The sequence below is a fragment of the Stegodyphus dumicola genome, chromosome X1, assembly GCF_044657685.1.
Source record: "Stegodyphus dumicola isolate Sdum_Otavi_A_Nest chromosome X1, ASM4465768v1".
Classification (NCBI taxonomy): Eukaryota; Metazoa; Arthropoda; class Arachnida; order Araneae; family Eresidae; genus Stegodyphus; species Stegodyphus dumicola.
Genome location: NC_140780.1, coordinates 72256527 through 72277742, shown reverse-complemented (window position 1 = coordinate 72277742; position 21216 = coordinate 72256527). Strand labels below are relative to the sequence as shown.

The 21216-nt window shown below is 33.0% G+C and overlaps 1 long non-coding RNA gene and 1 other non-coding gene across 5 annotated transcripts in view; one reads left to right on the top strand and one right to left on the bottom strand.

The window, feature by feature from the left end:
• The window catches only part of LOC118196379 (uncharacterized), a 224116-nt gene that overhangs the window by 156029 nt on the left and 46871 nt on the right, over positions 1-21216 (bottom strand). For 3 of the 4 annotated variants that reach the window (XR_015038780.1, XR_015038781.1, XR_015038783.1), the window contains exon 2: positions 8826-8978. This is a non-coding gene — a long non-coding RNA (uncharacterized LOC118196379). Of the gene's footprint in view, positions 1-8825; positions 8979-18960; positions 19306-21216 lie in introns of those variants that run through there. The other variant, XR_015038782.1, reaches the window with a different exon arrangement.
• On the top strand, positions 16171-16242 carry TRNAS-GCU (transfer RNA serine (anticodon GCU)). The gene has a single exon. It is a non-coding gene; the product is annotated as a tRNA-Ser (tRNA).

Below are 21216 nucleotides of genomic sequence, written 5' to 3'. Positions count from 1 at the left end.
CAAATTAAAAATAATGAATGGAAGCATTCACAATGCTCGAACACAGCATATTTAAAACAGTACTAGGAACCTTTGTTAGGAGGAAGCAACTGATTGAAAGCATGTGTTCAAATTATCACATCTGCCATTTATGTTGTGAGAAAAGGTACGTCTTTTGTATACGTATGTTTAAAAACTTGTTTTTCCGTTCCGTAAGTAAAGCAGTCCTCCAGGGGTGTAATTACTCTTAGGCGACAAATCTGAACTACTGCAGTTCTTCAAAACCGCGAAACTGAATTTGCCTAGGATGACTTTACTGAATGATTACTGAAGTCATCCGTTATTGTGAACCATTTTAAGCTTTCCTTTAGAAATACAGAAGGTTACATGTACAGGCTTTTTACACATCTACAGCTATTCTTTTTTAATCACTGCCATTTAACATAAATGTAAAATCAATCAATATTTAGTCATTCCTTCGCGTAGCATGTCAAAAAAAATTTAAGTCAAATGTTCATGGTTGAAGTTGCTATGTGTATTTCTTTAATTTAAGCTCTGAAAGTTAGAAACACGGTGATCATCTGCATATGTGAAAACAAAGTTATGGTAAAATACTTCATCTCTAATACAAGAGATTAAATTTAAAAAGTCGTGTTTTGTCTAAAATAATGACTTCTTGCAAAATGTTTTCCATAATATGTCTCCGATTTTCTCTAGAGGGACAAGCTTTTTTTACTGCTTAGACCTATGAATCTTGGGCATAAGGCTCAGATTTTATGATCAATTCTCGCTGACTAAAGAATTTAGTACTTTGATAAAGAAATTAAAATAAGGTTAGCCTTCGGTAATTCTAAATATTTTTTAAATTGGACTAATCCAAGTTTTATTCAAAATCATCTAATGAGTCGAAAAGGTTCTTCAGATTGCTGACGAAGTTATCGAAAAGGAAACTGTATTTGATATATGTTAATCAAGTTAAAATATCATTGCAACTGTCTAGACAACATTCAGTCTGAGACTGATACTATTTTAGAGGAAATTTATATGCATTTTAAATAATAAATAATACAGATCATTCTTCTTTACTATCTTTATTATGTGTCATTTGCCAACGACAACTTCACCATTCGCCAACAATATATATTCAAAAACAATAAAATAAACTAAACAAACATAAAAAAACTTTCGTGCTTTTTTTCTTATTAGTATTTCGTTTTTATTATTTAATTACTGCTATTTTTTTAATTCAAATTTGTAACTCCTATAAAAGTTGCGGGTTACATTTCGGAAACTCAGATGTTACACTGTATAGTATTTTAATAATTTATGTAACAAAATATGGAAATTTTAACTCAACTCTTCGTTGCTGCTTGTAGTTTCATTGCGTTGAGCAAAGTAATATATATTATGTAAAGCATGAGCACACAAGAAAATCAAACTTATTAAAATTTTTTCTAATAAAAATCACATTCATATCAATGTACATTAAAAGCATTGGATGATTTAAAATGCATTAGAACAAAACTTCAGCAAACCAGTATAAGCGACGAGTATTGTTCCAAAAAGAATAATTAATTCGCTATTATTATATTTACTATTAAATTAGTTTGTGCTTTATAAACTCCTATCAAGAATACGCTTATTATAACTTATTAAAATAGACTTTTTTTATCTGACTTATTGCTTAACTAATGTTAGTCTTTATATGCATTTGCATGTAATTCAGGTTAACTGAATGCAGTACTATTCGGTTCGTGCTAATTAATTGAAAGTTTTTAACTTGCAGGTTTTATGCATCTACATAATCATAAGTAAATTTATTTAAATAATGCAAATATTTTGAAATGCTATTTTTTAATTGAATTCACAAGCATTTTGCATATTTCTGAGCATTTAGTTTGAAATCTAAAGGATATTTTATGAAAATGTTATCTGTTTAAAGATAGTATTGGAAAATTTTTACATGCTGCTTATTTATTTAGTGAAGAATGTTTGCGTCAGTTTGTCGTATGTCTAAACACTCTCTTGGCGATAAAACGTAGAGGTCTAAAACGAAGAAGAGCAACTCTCTTAAACTCCTACTGAGAGTTGTCATTTAGGAGATCTCCAGGGTTCCAGAAATAAGGGGGGCGCTGAGATATCTGCACGGCCGCTTTAAGGCGGTCATAGCGCTTTCGAGGTCTTCACCACTGACCGCCTAGAACCGTCAGTAACGCTTCCGAACACTTTTCCACTGACCGCCTAGAAGCGTCGGTAACGCTTTCGAGGTAGGCCTTCTTGACCGCCTAAACCCGGTCATAACGCTCAGAGGGTTAAGAAACTCTGCGCTAATGTTTCCAAGCACTTTTTCCAACTTTTCCGTTTAAAGAAAGCAAAGCCATTAGTATATATACGAATTTTTTCTTACTTTCTCACTTAATTCACATTCTACAGAGAGAAAGGCCATGTTTGAAAAGTTTTCTTGACCTAATAAAGATCTTATGTAATTTTTTTTATTATTTTAAATTTGCTGAAGCTTATTTCGCTATTAACAATCATAACTGGTAATGTTAAAAGAATTTTAACACTGCTTCCAAATTCTTATACAATGGAATTATATTCGGGAATTACGTTTTAAGAACCTAATCTTGTAGATGCTTTAGAATCCGGAATCTACCCAAGTTACCTAAATTCAGCGACATTAATTTTTCATCAATTAGGGGCTGAAAATCGGGAGGTACTGCGTTTAGTTTTTCGTAGTTTTATTTCAGTTGAAAGATTAAAATATCTAACAGTTCTTTAATTTCGACTATGAAAGCATAGTTTTCTGAAAAATTAATTTTCTCATTAATTGATTCTTGACAGTCTGCTTTATCAACTTTTGTTTTCTGTTTCTGTTCTAATTCTGTTAAGATATTTATACCTAAAGCTAAGTGTTTACATTTCTCAAAAACACTTTCAGAAATATTTTATCTCATTTGATCGAAATAGTGTTGTAATCCGTCTATGAAACATAAGTTATATACAATTATAGTTTTTGACTGCAAGGCTTTGTTTAGTTTTCTGTTATTTGCAGTGTTAAATTCCGAGCAGATAATACTCACAAAAATTTTTAATCACAAATTTTTAATTGATTTATTTCAAAAGGCTATAATTTTTTCTACAGAATGCTATCATTTTCGCTCCAACGCAATGTTCTATTATTTGAAGCCATGTCTTTTAATAATTAATGTTCTTTTTTATCTGCAAATCCAATTCTTTTACAGCGCTTTCTTTTAATGCCCATTGCATATCCGTGTGATATTTTAATATTGTTTAAAAATGTAGGTAAGTGTATCCCAACAACTTGCACAATTTTAAGGAAATGTAGGTCCTCTACACAGTTTCAAAGGGTTTTAATTTGTAGAAGCGGCATTCTTGCCTACTGAATTCAACCGGTGAATCCAATAAAGAATATATTTAGCTTGACCACTTCTTTTCCAAATAATGATTTGCCCATCAGTCTAGCCATAATGACCCCATTATCATATCCTTGACCTTGAACGTCGAAACCACCTTCTTCTGACTTATAAGCAATATCGTTTGCTAAAACTGTTATCAGTTTTCTCTTTTATTTCTATAAAACCGATAAAGTTTCCTTCAGTTGTTGCCCATTTGCTTTTTCATGTACACATAATCCAATAATTTGACGCAATTTTTCATGATGCGAAATAGCTGGTATGTGCAATCAAGAATGAAAGAAAAAATTTTTTTTTTCATATTCTATTTTCTGAAAAAAATTCAAATCGAAAATCGCTACCTCATATCGACAATGGTAAAATTTTTATAAACATTAGTATTTTAGTTTAATTATCTCAGTAAATAAAGACCGAAATAGAATAACCTACTTTCAAAGAACTTTTAATTATAAACACTTAACTTTGAAACTTACACTGTTACAAGAGATGAAAATAACACATTTAATTTATCAATGACAAATTGCTCATATATCTTTCCAAAGAGAAGTGCTTAGTGAATTTCGTCCTATGACGGAAAATATCTTATGCTTTAAAAGGAGTTTCTTTATATCATGTTTGCAATAATTTGCTGCCACAATTAATTTATCGTAATTAACGTCGTAGCACAGACGAGAACTGAACGCTGTTTTTATGTAAAAAACCATCTGATTTCCTTAAAATTATCCGAACAAGTTTCCGTTAATGGTTCGAATTCTGTTTAATGCAATACATTTTACAGTTTCTTTGTTTTCCTTTCCTTAATCCTTAATATCATCATAATTTCTTTTTTTTTTTTTTAATGAATTTCAAAATTTTCATATCTAGTTTGGCTTGATGGAAATCTAGTTTTCCACCCGAAAGAAGCTTTCGACCCAGCTCTGCTTATACCTCTCAAAGGCGATTGAAGTTCAGCCGTTTGACTTATTGTGAACTGCGGCTTATATATCATTCAAGTATGTTATGCTTCAATGCAGCGAGTTTGACCGACATTTTTCTACCGTTTGGGTCCTATACATGTGAAAGATTGTTTCAGAGCTCTTTTTCATCACTGAAGCTCAGAATGGCAGAATTTAATTATCTCAACGTTAACAAAGTAATCTTCTAAGGACATAATAAATGAGTGAGTGTTCTTTCTCGAATACCAGCTAATAGGAGATGGAAGTGCAACTTCCCCATCCCATCTTTTACAGTTTCTGCTGTCAAAATCTTCCCTTTGATATAGATACATTGTATTCACAAAGGGTTTATGAAATGTTTCCTAGCATTACTGTATATTAACAGTTTTTGAATAGAAAAGTAAAGGTAACTATAGGCTGAAGGAAACGAAAAAGAGCATTCGTCATATCCGTAATCAAGAAACATCGGATCATCTTAACAGAAAAAGTACAATATTTCTGCTGACTAGAAGCATGAGGTTTTGAAATTGAATGAATCATTGGAATAAAAGCTTTTTTTTAAAAAAAACTGTTTAATTTGTAACATGTCAAAAATGACTGAGCGAAAAGATTTAAACCTGAAAGAAAAATTGACCTGTTAATAGATCTTGATACCCTTGACAACTGCCGCCCAGAGAAAAACTGCATTTAAACTGGGAATTTACCAAACAGCATTGTGCCGTTTATTTAAATAAAGCAATATAATTGATAAAGATCTAATAAAATATGCAAATATTTCAAAGGAAGAGCGAAAAACTTATGGAACAAAAGACGAAACATCAAGAGATTTTGAAACTGCTCTTGCTATAATAGTTTCAAAGTATGAAACTAAAAGAATGTTCTTACTTCTAGAGCTGTTTTCACTATAAAAGTTGAAGTGAAAATTTTATATCAACTGACGGATAGCTCACAAGTTGGAAAGAGAGAAACAACATTGTTCTTAGGAAATTGTGTGCTGGAAGGACAGATCATCATGCGACTGGTAATCGGCATTTTACCTGGGCTGAACGAATTCAAACCACACAAAATTTATAACACAGGCGGAAACTTGACTGTGTTACAGAACATCATCAGAATACGCATTTATATTTAAAAGTAAAACAACAGCAGGTCTAAGAAATTGAAGTAATAAGTTATTGTGTTAATAATGTGTATTATGAACCAATAATTAAGAAGCAGAAAACCTCGATGTTTGAAAGGAATCAAGAATTTACCTCCAGATTACCACAGCAACGAGAGATTACCAATTGTTTGTAAGAACTCATAAATGACAAGTACAGTACTTACTGCTTATTAAACTCACTAATTAATTAAGCTCACTAATTAAGCTCGTTTTTCCAGTAACTGAAACAAATACGCACTAATCAACAGAAAAACTGCCGTTTATTAAAATTATTTCCTCCGCTTATTAAATTAAGATTTGCAAAAGACTGGTATTTCAGTGCCAGAATATCCTACTTGTACTTATCAAAGCTTTTCGTAGTTTACCCATTTAACATTTTCAGTTCAAGATAGATAAACTGAGGACCGTAGCTTTATCATTCATGCATGTAGTGCTTCAATAAAATGAGATTGTCCGAAATTTTCTTACCCCCACTCCCTATTCCATGTACTTGCGAGACTGTTTTCAGAGTTCATAAGTTGTCCTCTGAAGTCTGCACTGGACTTCAGATTAACAGAATCTCCTTATCTGAAGGTTAACAAAAACAATCCTCTAGACCAGCGGTTCTCAACTAGGGGGCAATTCCCTTTTAGGAAGAAATTTCATAATTTCAGGGGAGGGGAATGCGATCAGCCTTTTAATTAATTGTTAAGTACTTAGTTTTAGTTTATGAATATAAAAAAAACTACTTTTATTCAAATTTTGGTATTTATCAAAATTTTCTTCACTTCTTGTTGTTTAATTTGTAAAACACGTTAAAAATAATATAAGACTAAATAAATGAACATGTATTTTTTTGCGTTTGAGAGAGGAGGGTAAGAAAATAATCTTCTAGCAATAGTGAACGAAGTGCATAGGGCAAAGCATCTGATAGGATATGGAAGTGCAGCTCCTGTATCCCATCTTTTAACCTTTCAGCAGTCGTGGCATTAAATAATTCTTTCTTCCCAAATAAACGTGATATCTGTCAGTCGTAAATTTGTACTTCGAACTGGTTTGTTTACATCCACTGTTTGTACATAACTAGAATGCGAGCTGAGCTCGGTGATGACCATCAAAGGGCTTCCACACTCAAAATTTTCCTTTGAGGATAGACAACAGTTATGTTCACAGAGAATTATTAAAAAAACTTGATTATATGCTTATTAGCATTACCATATGTTAACAGTCTTTGAATAAAAAGGAACTGTAGGCTGAAGAAAAAACAAAGCATGCATTGTTTACGCTTACACTCATGAAGTGGCAGATCGACTAAACAGAAGAAAGGCAATCTTTCTAGTGGTTAGAAATGCAAATTTTGAAACTTGAATAAATCACAGGAAGAAGCATTTCTTTTTCAATTTTTTGTGTGCTTAACTTGCAATATGTCCAAAATGTCAAGCATAGACTTAAGCCCGAAAGAAAAGACAAATTGTTAAAAACTTTTGCTGCTGTTGGCAGTTGCAGTCACAAAAAATTATATTTAAACTAGGATTGTCCCAAACAGCATTGCAAAATTCATTTAATTAAGGAATTATGATTAATAAATAACTAATAAAAAATACAAATATCTTAAGGAAGAGCATGAACGACAGAAATCGAAAATCTACATTTCTAGAACGTTTTCAAGCTATAAAAACATAAAATGTTTCTGCTTATAGAGCCTTTTCACTAAATCGCGAAATGTTAGGAAATTTACATACATATGGCTCGCAAGCTGTAGAAAGATAATTCCAGTATTGTTCATCAGAACCTGCATGGTGAGAAGGAATACGAAGGTCATCAGCTGATAGTTGGATAGAAGACGTTTTACTTGGACTGCTACGTGAATAGAAGCTTAAGAAGTTTATCATACAGATGACATTGGACTATGTATACAGAACCTCACCAGAGCACACATTAATATTCAAGGGTGAAATAGCAGCTGGTTTAAAAAATTGAAGGAATGAGTTACTTTATTATTAGGATTCAATATGGAACGAACAATTAAGAAGACAGTAATAGTTATTGACAAAAGCAGAAAACATCGATGATTCAAAAGAGCCAAGTATTTATCTCTAATTTGTCATAGTAATAAGAATTCATGTGTAACAAATAGTGTTTTTACTGATTTTCTCTTGGAATAAGATAGCGAACTGCAAAATGAGGGAAAAAAAACACTTTTAATAGTTATATAACTGTACAACAAACACACATCTGATCTCTTTCCGGATGTAAAGTATTTCTCTCGCTTTCCTAGCGTGCCTTCGTGGTGTAGTGGTTCTGCACGCTGGGCCGGTATTCCAGGGGTCCGTGGTTCGATTTCTGGCGAAGGCGATTGCTCATTTTTCATCTTGCCTGCTTTAAAAAAATACCTAATGTCTCCACATGGGAGGGAAAAAAGTAGTCTCTTTTCCTGCAAATACAGCTTCGAACATTCGGCCTTTAGACTAGGATATTATAAAAGCTTTCAAGTGTCATTGTAAAAGAGGTGTTCAGAAAATGGTGAAAAGAATTGAGTTTTGTGAAAATGCAAGCAGTTCGAAAGAAATAAGTGATCTGATATCTCTGTAGAAGCCATGCATATTATAGTTAATGCAGGGGTTAATCTTTAAAATCAGTTAAAGCATTTTCTCAAAAATGCGGTTTTTATACAGAAGAAGCCTCATCAGAATTGCAAACTAGAGCTAATATTTCAGACATCTGTGACAGACGTTATGAAGAATCATTTTTAAAATGTGTCAATACACAACAACGTGTGTAAAATCTGACTGCAAAAATGATAAAAGAGTTGCAAAAACTGACAGCTAAAGTAATAAAGAAAAATGTGATGACATGCCAACATCACTCGAATCTAGAAAAACAGTACAAATTCTAAGAAAAACTGTTGAACTGAAAGGTGCTGATCAAAAGAGCTACCAGCAGTTTTACGAAGTTGTTGAACAATACGAAACAAACACAGACAGAATGATTGTTTGTAAGAGATAAAATTTTATCGAGAACGTAGTTATAAGAATATACTTTTATAAAAAATTAAAAAATGAATTTCAAAATTGTGTAAATAGTTTAGCATTAATTTTTAATTAATATTTTAGAATTAATTATTGAATTAGTTGTTATTTGAATTGGAAATTTTAAAACTGATATCACGATTTGAAATACATTAATCGCCGTCTATTAAACTCAGCCACATAGTGAACCTGAAATATGTTTGGTATGGAAAGGATTCTAGTAAGTCTCGAGAACAGCACACAAAAAATAAGAAATAGGAAAATACGAAATGGGTTTTACTGAAAATTGATTTATAATACTTACCAAATAGCATGCAGCTGATATTTTCTTCATTTAAACTTTCGCAGACTGCACAGTATGACAGTGCTTGTATTCCATCTAAAAAAGCACCGCATCTCTTATAAGGTCCGTTTGAAATATTTCCATTGGGTTCCAATGTTTCCTGGCAGCCAGTGGCTAAGTGTGAAATGCTTCATTAAATAAAAAAATAATCTCTCTAGATGCTGAATTCAATATTTAGTTAACTCAGTATTTCATTATACAAACGCAAAATCCCTTAAGACATACAAAGATGAACGTAGTTTACCTGTTTCCCTAGAGATATTTAGTTGTGTTACTTCCGAATGCATCACCTTTATCGGCTTGCGAATTTGATCACAACTCATTATTGACTCATTATTGACGTTTATGGGGGAAAAACTGTATGAATTTAATGAAGCTAATATTTCATTTTTAAAAGTTTATTTAAATTCCTCCTCCTTCCTCCATGCTGCCAGTTTATTGATATAGTTTCCTGTGTTTCCAGGTTCGTTTCGAATTTTTCTTGAGTCGCAACAAAATGTCTAGAACCTAGCTAGTTACACTTCGCGAGTTATGCCCGAAGGAGGAAAGTGTATGAGAGTGTCTTTATACTATGTTGGTTGGTTGGTTAGTTGATTTAATTACGGCAAATCACACTAGGGCTACCTGCCTAAGGGGAGGGATGCCTTCGTGGAGGACTTTATAAGGGAAACTGGCTCGTATACACGTTACACATGGGGAAAACCACGAAAACGCCCCAGCCCGTTCGCGGGATTCGAACCTCGGACCGAACTACCAGTGTTCAGCGGCTTTACCACTCGGCCGCTGGTGGGCCCTTTATACTATGTAACGCCAGTTTTCGTTAGAATGGCCTCTGTGAAGGCAACCTTCCCAGTAGGCAAGCATGCAGCCCTAATATGCTTTGTACTAATGAAATAATGTCATGCATATATTCCTTTCAGGCTTGCAAGATTTTATATATAGATCATAAACTTCACTGCAACACGCATCACTTTAATACCCCTTATTAGCTTCTGTACCTGTGGAAACCTTTTTATAAATCCTCAAAATTTCGAATTATTACATTCACTAGGAATTCCTCGGGGAACATAGCAGTCAAACCAGACTAGTGAGAATTCCAGAGATGCCGAATATCACTCCAATGACCTTCCCTTCCATACTCTTATGATGTAAATTTCGCAGTATGGGGCTCATAATCGGAAATGAGTGGTTTATGTGTTGAACCCCTTTCCCTTTTGCTGATTTTTTTCCTTTTAAACGGGATTCCGTTAGTGTTCCTAAAGGCAGTAATCATTTTTTAAAAAACGTTACATCTAAGAAATTTCATTATCTTCCTTCCATTGACATTTTATTAGATTTCCAAGAGTTAAAATTTTCGTTACCCAACCGGTACATCAGCGGCCGAGCGGTAAGACCTCAGAACGCTGGTAATTCGACCTCCGTTGGTAAGGGCTGACTGCATGGAAGTTTTTGTTTTTTTATTTTTGATTACGGCAAAGCACTAGAGCTACTATCTGCCTAAGGAGAGGGATGCTTTTGTCGAGGACTTTCTAAGAGAAGCTGACTTATATATGTTACGGTGAAACACCGAAATCTGGAGAATGTCGACTTTCACCGGTGAATGCCAACATTCACCTAGTCGCTTGGTGTATGTCCGAAATATTTTCCAAATGCTCTTATTTCTGACTTACACCGGTAAATGTCGACATTCACCATGTACTAATGGCGAATGTTGAACATATAAGAATGTTATATTTTCTTCTCCGTAATTCAATCGCGAAAAAACTCACTTGAGCCTTAAAATAAGAACTTAAGAACATTAGAACTTAAAACACACAGTACATTCAAAATGAGAAAGGAAAATAATAGAAGTTAAAAACTTACTAAATTATTTGATTCAAATCTTATTTATTGAAACAACTTAAACAATTATGACACTTTTAATTGCACAAGAGGCCCTTGCTTTTACAACTGCATTTATTTGTGGAACACTTCCTTTTGCAATGACAGCGTGTAAATATACTCCTCTCTTTGCGACCTACAACAGAGCATACCGCTTTAATAATCCTGTTTGATTATATACTGTATCATGCATATGTAGGAAATTGTATGGTTTATTTATTTTGTACGATATCGTAAGTACTGTAAAGTATGACCTGTAGTCCCACTAGTCTCTAGATAAGGGTGGACGTGGTGCTATTACCAATTAACCATAACGGTAAAGGGATGGTGCCCACGTCCTCCGTCACTAAACTAAACTAAACTAAACAGAGCATATCTGTGATTGTCGACATACACCGGTGAGGGTCCGAATGTAATGCAATATTCGATCTTTCACCGACGTATTTGGTGAATGTTGACATTCTCTAATTTCGGTCTTTCACGGTAACATATACACGTTATACATGGTGAAAACCACGAAAACGCCCATACAGCGGGCCCTTTCCCCGGGATTCAAACCCCAGACCAAACTATCGCTATTGAGCTACTTTTGGAAGTTTTGTGGTTTTTGACATATGTAACCCGAATATGAGCCAGAAATTATTCTAATTTATTTCATTAACTAACCTCTTATCGCAAACTGAAAATGGCGTCAGAACTCGCGTATTTTGAAATTTAATATCTTGGTCATTATTTTTTGTACAGGAGTTAAAAGATTTTGTGTTTTATTTTTTTAAATGAGTACAAAATTTTCCTAAATATAAGTGTAAGGAGCAAAGGTATGTATAAAAAGTTAGATTTTGTAATTTTACAGAATTGATTTTATTAGATTTATAAATGCCAAAACATGAATATTCGCGTCATTTAAAACACTTTTGTAATGGAAATATAGCTCTACGACCAACGGTTGCGAAAGTAAGGGTAGGGTAATGGCTTTTGTAAATACGGTGTATATTCAGGCTTAGGTACAATTAAATTACGTGTTAAATGGCAGATAAAAACATTTCTATACACTATGACGTCAACTGCTATCATCGATATATGTACTACGTATTTTCCTTTCTTGTCTCTTACATCACGTAAAAAGTTTGTTTTATGTTGACGGTTTGGTAACGCAAATTTTTCTCGTTCTGCAGTAAACAAATTTAACTTTCTTTCAAACAAAGGCCCGATTAATTCGCAATCAAAATAATCTACCAAATAGATAATCTGGAGTTGACTACTTAAAGAATTAATTATTTTTCCACCAGCCTTTTTTCTAGAAACTTTAGAGTGCTTATTACTGGCAATTTCTGATCATTTCTCAGAATCGTCCTTTTTAAATCAAAATTTACACTTAATTTTATTGAGTATTAAGAAGTCATGAACAAAATAATGATGTGACAAGGGAGAAAGATCATATTTCAAAATTACATAAATGTTTTCGCAAAACTTCTTTTTTCATTAAAAGTAAAGTGACCAGTTTCTGAACGTTTGTTTATTCTGACTTGAAACAGAGGTATACACACTTCACGATCTGACTATTAGTGTTGTATTATGAGCGTCATGACCTTGTAGGATTAATCAGAAACCAGACTCAGAGCTTTTTAAAAGGCGCTAATAATTTTCAAATAATTTCAAGGGCTTTAAGCTTCATCTTTTAACTTCGACTTTTAATGACAGAAAATTTGTGATTGTTCTTTCAGTTGGATCATTTCTAATGGTACAAATAAAAGTATTTTGCTGTCTGTTCACTCTGTATAATAAGATACTTTTGTCAACTAGTGACGATTATGCAGGGTGTCCAAGATAAAAGCAGTAGCGTTACATGGCGTATTCAGGAGGTTAAAAGAAAGAAAATGCCATTGGAATGAGTTTCGTTCAGGGAATATGTTGTCTGAAAGCTCCGTGACTTCACTTTGGGTCAGCGAAGTGACAGCGTTATGTAGTAGCAGACCTTCATAGCTTGCTGCATAATATAACTCATGATAAATTTGTCCTCAATTCGACCACCATTACTTTGCCGAATGCAACTACAGCTCGCACTGACTGTCAAAGATGCTTGGCGCAGTGATGCCAGAACGTTTTCAACTAAAGTAGCAAGAAAAGAATTGAAAAGTCACAAAAAGTGATACATGACGTCAAAGATCACCGGATTTTTGTGATATCATACTTACGTATGTTCACATGATTTCTGACGTCATCGTAAATTCACTTTCTATTGGTTCCATAAGTTATGGATTGTAATTCGATTCTTAGTCATTTTCATAACGTATTGTAGTTTTCTAAAACCTTTTCTAATTTTCCATTGCTCAAACATTTATTTCATTTTTAATTATTTCTCAGTTTACTTAGGTTTTTATCTTAAAATTAATTTGGGCTATACTGTTAGCGCTTTTGTACTATTTTTTTTTAATTGGCTGTTCATTTTATTTATTCTTTGCATATTTGCTTTATTTTAACTGTTAATGCTCTTCATTGAATTTTTCGTTGTTTAAAAAAATGCCGTTGCTTTTATTTTTAAGCATTTCAAATGTTTAGTTTTTACTAATATTACAATCACAAGAATGAATGTCGTTTCTTACAAATCGATTCGTTAGCACAATAGATTTGAAGGAAAAACTAATTTAAAAGCAAAATTGGTAGAATAATAAAATCATTTGTATTAGTGTAAGATGTATAACTCTGTTTTACACACTTTTGGAATATTTTTCCTTTCATTACTATTATTTTTACGGAACTGACTTATCTGTCAATAATACAATATAGTCTTTGCTCCATGAGTTCAAAGAAAGAATTTTAAATCTTCTAATACGCAACAGGCAAATATTTCTAATGTTAATGTACATTTTTTTCTTACAGTATTTTCCCTACTTAATTTTTGAAATAATATATATCACCTTTATATATAATCTTCTCATTTCCCTTATCTAAGCATTATTTTTTTAATATGGAAAAGATTAAAATTACTAATGCATATTCTAAATAAGTAAGTAAAAGTTGCCCTCTGCACTTAGTACTAATTTTTTTACAGACCTTTAATAGAAAAAAAAAGAGTATAAAGAATGATTTCTTGGAATTTTACAGATACAAAGAGATAGTTATTCCAATTATTTGAAATAAAATATATTTGAGAGCAAACACAGTAAACGGTCTCTAAGACAACCACTCATGATTCCACATAATTATGATTTTCTGTGGAGGTAATCGTTTTATGTATGATAGTTTACGTTCTTATAAATACAGACCATTTCAGAAGTGATTGGTGTCCATTTAAGGAGTGGATTAGAGGTTTTATTTGGTTAACAATTCACAAAAATTAAAATCAAGGGTTTTTTTATATTATTAATATTAAAATCATCCATTATTTCTTTTCTATTTCAAAGCAGCTTGCTTTGAAATATGTTCTGAAATATGAGAAGCCTTTCAGATTTTCAAAAATATCTTTAAAATTAAAAATCATATTCGCGCTATAATGATTTTAAAAAATTTATTTCAAATCAGAATAGCTTACATTTTAATATTTCGATGCTAGTACGCAACAGTTCTAATTTCTGTTCAGTTTATTTTTGATGCAAGTTAAGACGATGAAAAAATTTATTAATATTTTCAAACTTAGAATTAAACTATTATCAAATGTAATTTTAATAAGTAGATAATTTATCACTATGTTTGTTTGCTTAGCTGAATACTGTTTAAGCGTAATGAGGACAACCTTCTAAAAGAAATTGGATCGCATTTACGTTACGCATGAGCAAAATGGCAAAAATATCCATGCAATACGCAAGTAAAACTACTTGCGTTCAGTGGTGTCACCTAATCAGTCAGTGGTGTTCCGTGGTATCTTGTGGGCTTTTTATAACTCTGTAAAGTATTGTTAATTACCGAATTAAATGAGGAGGATGACAAAGTTATAATTTAAGATACTCGAAGGAATTCTCCTAAGATACCTGTAATAAAACTGGATATCTTTCTCAAACACATTTTTAATTATCGAATAATATTTAATGGGAAAATAAAGAGAGTATTTTTAAAAGCATAAAATAAAGAATTGGAAAAGGCTGTCAACGTAATATGCAATGAATGTAAACAAAAATAACCTCTTAGCTTGTAAAGCGGTAGTTCAACTGGAGAGAATGAAGGGCTTCTCCTTCTATTCTTACCTCCACTATGTGTTTCCAACGATAGTTTTTGTCATCATTGCAGCCGCTAGGCTGGTGTGACGGTATGACGATGAAGAACAAATTTCCAATGTTCGTTCCTCGGATGCCTCCACGCACGGATACGGCCACCATGATGGTGCAAGCAAAAGCGGAATTCGTCAGAAAAGACGTCATGGTATTAATGTGTCCGTGTTAGTCGTTGAGAGGCATTGATTCCTGTACTACATCGTCAAGATATGTCCTATTAGTCCTTGCTGACAACCCGGGCATTGCAGATGTCCTTGCATCGTAGGAGCGAATATTTGGTGCTGTGCCAACACACTAAATTTCCAGACCCAGGGTACGTGCTGTGGATGTAAGAGTTCTTTCTAATAGAGGTGTTGCAACATGTTTGTAGTTTCGAGCAGTTGTGAATAGCGACTATTGAGATTCCGCATGTGGGTCCATCTGGATCCATCAACTGCAAATTCTCTTAATTATTGCCATTGGACCTCGACCAGCGCAAGCAGAATTGCACAGTACGATAGATAATCCACAGTCCTGGTACGCTACGATTCTCTCACGATCGAATTCCAAGATACCTAAAACGTGTTGGTATTAGTTTCTTCTTCTTGTATAGAAGGCGAAACATTACTGAAAAAAAAAAAAAAAAAGAGAGCAGTTTCTGAATGAAAAGTCGGCATTTCTATCTCCCTTTGTACACTACTTCGCTGTACTTTTACTCTTGTCTGTAACGTGCTCATGGCGTGACCAGAAAAATGCTAATCATTTGCATATTTCAATATATTCTATGTTTCATGGAAATTTCAGATTTCTTATGCGCTGCCTTCATCATGAAATAATGTTAATAGTCGGCTGCGTCATTCGTGAAAAAATCTTACAGATAAGGATATTTCATTCAAGTTATTTAAATAAAAATATATGGTTCTCTTTTTAGTTTAGTATATGTTGTATAAAATACAAAATTAAACGTTTTAATGTATAAAGGCATGGGCTGCATGGGCGTTTTCGTGATTTTCCCCGTGTGTAATGTGCATACCTACCAGTTTTTGTTAAAAGGTCTTCCACGAAGGCATCCCCCTTAGGCAGATTGCCCTTGAGTTCTTTGCCATAATTAAAGCAAAGCAAACCAAACCCTCTTTTCAAGAGCAAAACATTTGGTGTTTATGTGGTCTCTTCCGCAAAATTTTTGTCTTTAAAATGATTAGTTGGTTTATAAGGTATTTCTACCACTTCCCTAGCGTGCCTTCGTGGTGTAACGGTAGCACGCTAGGCCGCTATTCCAGAGGTCCGTGGTTCGATTCCCGGCGAAGGCAGTTGCATATTTTTCATCCTTTCTGCTTCCAATTAACCTAACGACTCTACATGGTTAATCATGTCAAAGAATGCGAGGGCTACCTGCCTAAGGTAAGGGATGTCTTCATGGAGAAATTTGAAAGAGAAAGTGGCCCATATTCGCATTAAACGTGGGTAAAACAGCAAAAACCCCTATGCAACCATCGTTTTCTCCGACAACTGAGCCAGTCTTATCCGTTTTGCTAGCTGTGGACTTAGCTTCAAGGAGTGGAAAGCCCAGTGTTCTTATTTATTCGAGTGCTCTTATTTATAAAATAAGGTTTTTCTTCTTAATATATCATATTCTGAATTCAATTTATCTTTGCAAACTTATTTCTTCAAGTTTAATGTGATATAATAAAAGATCTCGGCTATACGTTTTTGATGAAGAACAGAGAATAAAGTACTTAACATTCAGACTACCTTGAAAAATTGTTAGGTATTAGTTGACATTTAAAAAGGAATGATTCAAGACTCATAGTTTGGTTGGTACTTTCATTAAAGAACATGAGAGATATTTGCTTAAATGGCACTGTCCTAACGGAAGATTTTCTGAGAGAAACTAGCAAGTTTTATTTACTTTAAATATCGAAATAAACCTGGAAATCCCTATTCAGACGCAGCTAACCTGTCTCATCTGGTCTTCAATCCCGAAAGAAACTTGCTGCTTCTATGCGTAGTTGCTTATACCTGTAGCTGAATAAACAATAAGAGACTGAAATTTGAAAAAAATTACCGAGAAAAGTCAACTTATCAAATTCGAAACGATGGAAGATGGCTGATTCTAAACTAGTCTGCGGGCACAATGCTTCAACTCCTGTGTTTTTGCTTACAAATTTGCGTAAAAGTACACTGCTTCCGCAAAAGGCGAACTATAAATTTTTTGTTTTTATTATGCTTTTATTAACAGCACTCCCTATTACCGTTCCAAATTGTACTCTTTCGTTCATTCTAGTTTCGAGCACATTATTTTCAGCCGCTTGTATTACAATATTATTACGTAACATTTAACAATTTAGTTTAATTTTTCTTTTCGCTGCATTATTTTCCTCAAGAGTAACTTAAAAAAAAGTCCATCGAAACTTCTAAATGGACTTTGTCACCAGCGGCCAAGCGGTAAAGTCGCTGAACACTAATAGTTCGGTCCGAGGTTCGAATCCCGCGAACAGGCTGGCTTCATGGGCGTTTTGGTGGTTTTTCTCATGTGTAACGTGTTACACGAGCCAGTTTCCCTTAGAAAGTCCTCCACGAAGGCATCCCTCCCTTTAGCAGATAGCCCTCAAGGCTTTGCCACCAATCGCATAAACCTAAACCCCTCTAAATTGCCTTTAGTTTGGTAAAAAAAAATCAGTTTGTGCTGACGCATTCATAAATTCAATATTAATTCTAAAATGTCATAGTGTCACATATTTTCAGCTCTCTGAATTGATATTCTAATTGGAAACGGTATGCGGTCAGTGCATTCAAAAAATTAAATTAAGGAGAATTGAAAAGTACATTCGTATTGCTCATTTAAAAGCGAATACACATTGGAAACCAAGAGTAGTCGCTCCAAAATAAACTATAAGTTAGAGTCAGGTTAGATTTAACAATAGAATTAAAAAACGTGGTATCAAAAACTGATTTAAATGAAAGAACGAAATGAAGATTGTTAATATACAATTATTAAGCACAGAAAAAAAGCATAATGGAAAAAAAAAAGCCAAGGAAAATTAAAAAAAAAAAAAAAATACGTACAGAAAAAAATACCAGTTTCAACGCAGAATAAAAATACGTATCATGCTGTAGAGGAAATCAAGGACATGAGTATTCTGGGAAGTGATTTAGTACTGATTTAGTGCAGTTTTCACGATAAGAGCTAGGCAAAATATATTAATATTCCAATATGCTTGTAAAATTAGGAGGATATTTTAGCTTAGTGGAAAGCATTTGGAACAAATTCATTACTGCTTGGAGTAGTTTCGTTATTAATAAAATTTTACAGACATCACTCGCACGTGTCCTGAAAAACATTATAGATATGGTACAAATTAGGAATAAAGTAATTTTTATTCATTTTTTAGAAAGCAAAGACTTTAAGAAGAAATAATGGTCTATTATCCTTTTAACAAGAAAATTTGAAACTTTTTCTTTGGAACAACTGTCACACTCATGTTATATCGATACGTTAAGTGTACTAAGAAGTACATTTACCAAGTTTAAAAGAATGCAACATTCTTTAAAAGTCCTCATTGTTTTTAGGTAGGTGTACACAGCTTGATTATCCTGCTGATGTGCACGTGAGAAGCTTCACGAACAATAGGCTGTAATTTTTAAACAGTTAGAAAGGTAGGGTTACAAATGCTTGCTTGTTCTGTGTATAGCGGTAAATACCTACCATTTTTAACAGCAATTCCAGATGTGCACGTTTATATAAAGTTCCTTTATTATTTTAAAAGAAACTATAAGAAAAATATAGAGATATATACAAAAGCTTGCTAAAATGTGATATTAATTAAAAACTAAGAAAGCTTTTGTAAAATTTCTCACAGTAGGAATTAAATTTCCTAGAAATTTCGTTATACTCAAATGAATTCAACTAAATTTAAACAAATCAGAGCTTATTTAAAAAGATTATAAAACAACAAGCAACGTATTAATAATTATCAAATTTCAGTTCATTACATTTTTAGAAAAAGTTTGAAATAAGAGATAATCACCATAGGAAGCATTTGAAATCGTGAGACGTAAAAGTCAATTTTTAATGAAAACCAAATCCCATTATTTCCACATTTGTTCTCTGTCTAGTTTGTTTTTAAATTTCCAAACGAACGGCTGAAATCACATGTCGAATCAAAACTTGATTAATCACACCTTCTGTCTGACAAAGAATTTAGCAACTAATGTCTACTATCCAATCGGACATGTCCTCCAAATCAGACATGCCATCCAAATCAGACATGTTAGAATCATAGCTGCATCAATGGCTGCATCGAAATCATTCTATCACATAGGTCACATTAATATGCTTATAGTCCCTTTCACTATGAAGTCCCGACTATCCGTTTCGCAAATTACCAGTACATAGCGAGCAAGAACTATCATACGCAAAGTAACTTGTAAAGTAGCCGAAATAAAATAAAAAGTATTTAGAAAAAAGATGAAATATCACAAACGAACTAATCAGTGGCAAAGTAGCCAAGACCGATAAAACTGGTTTTTCAGACTCTGTAAATATCTCGACGAAGGAACTGGCGGCATGGTATTTTCGTGATTTTCCCCACGTGTAATGTGAATACAAATCACTTTCCCATAGAATTTCCTCCGCAAAAGCATCCGTCCCGTATCCATCCCCTTAAACAATAAGCTAAACCAGGGGTGACCAACCTTTTTAGAAAGAGGGCCACTATCTAAAAAAAAATGTTATGCGTGCCACTTTCACCTTTTTCAACATACTAAAAAATATAGAAAGGTGAAAAATATGTTATTTATTAAGCTGATTATGGGATTTTTACGCAAATAGCACATTGTTTTATGTAAATCTGAGTAGTGGACATTTTAAAAATAATATAATAAATAAAACAAAAGTACAAAATTTTTAAAGGTTCAATCAGTTGGGTTATGTATAAAATAAAAATGAATAATTTGAAACATTTAATTCTAAATAACTAGAATAATCATTCAGTCTTAATTAAAGTGATTTTTGAATATGCAGTTTTTTTACCAAATCATTTACATACGATTAGTTCTTGAAGATGCTATAAAATTAGGTGTTGCATATTAATTAATCTTGTATAATATTTTAATTTTATTATGTTTATAATAGAAAGCATTTGTTCACAAAGGTATGTTGATCCATACCTACAGCAATATCTAACATCGTGTAAATATAGAAAATTCTTGTGGGTACAAATTTCCAAAATTCAATATAAATTTGGATCACTTGCAGTTGAAATAAGTTCCTTATGATGCTTTACAGTGTAATATACTGCTGTAGGTCAATAATTTAGATTTGGATTTCAGTTGAGTAATGTCTTACAGAGAAATTGAATTATTATATTTATTCGAATGTGTTTATGTGTGTATCTATCGACGGAGTTGATACAGACGATATTATTTTTTCAAATCTTAATTTTTCAGTAAGTCTTCGAGTGCCACTCTGTGGCACGCGTGGCGCAGGTTGGTCATCCATAAGCTAAACAATTACTGGCAACGTTTACTACTTCTTTTTTCGCGTCGTAACTGACAGTTCGATAAAAGGGAATGAAATGGGTCATTATTTCTAGAACATTTTCTCTCTGTAGGCTGTGCAGAATGTATTCATTAATGGTGTTTTGTTTCCCCCCCCCCTCGATATGGTTGCACATTTCGTCAAATAACGCTTTGGTTTGTGACTGGTTATACGAGAACTGTTTCGTGTGAAGTAACTTTGCATTTTTAGCTTTTGTGTGAAGAAGAACTACAGATTTTTTTCTTTCTGTATTTATGGTTTTGCCCTGGAGTGAGTAATCCAAACAAACTAAATAATAAAAGTTGGTTATAAATTTTAAGCCAAAACAGAATACAGTAACTGTGCTAAAATTTTTAACAAGGAAAGACTGTCATAAATGAACCATAAAATTTTTCATTGTCATTAAAATTATACATGATACAGCAACCAAAGAGAAACTCATGAATTTTAGACGAAGAGGTAATATCTGAACAATAGCGAAAGTCCACGAAAAGAATATGTTATGAAAACCTTCATTTTTGCGTGATTCAATGAACAGATATAAGTCGTTTAGAAAACTCGCGTCTAAGTGCGAATGAAGAAAGCACTCACTGAGGTTCAACTGATGCATCTTAGAGTTATAATTAATGCATCTTTCAGGCTGCTAAGGTAAGCTGCAAGTTTTATTCCTATTTTAGTTGAATCTCTCATTTTAATTAGCACATTGAAAGGCAATTATTTAAAACTTGTCTGTATCAATCCATTC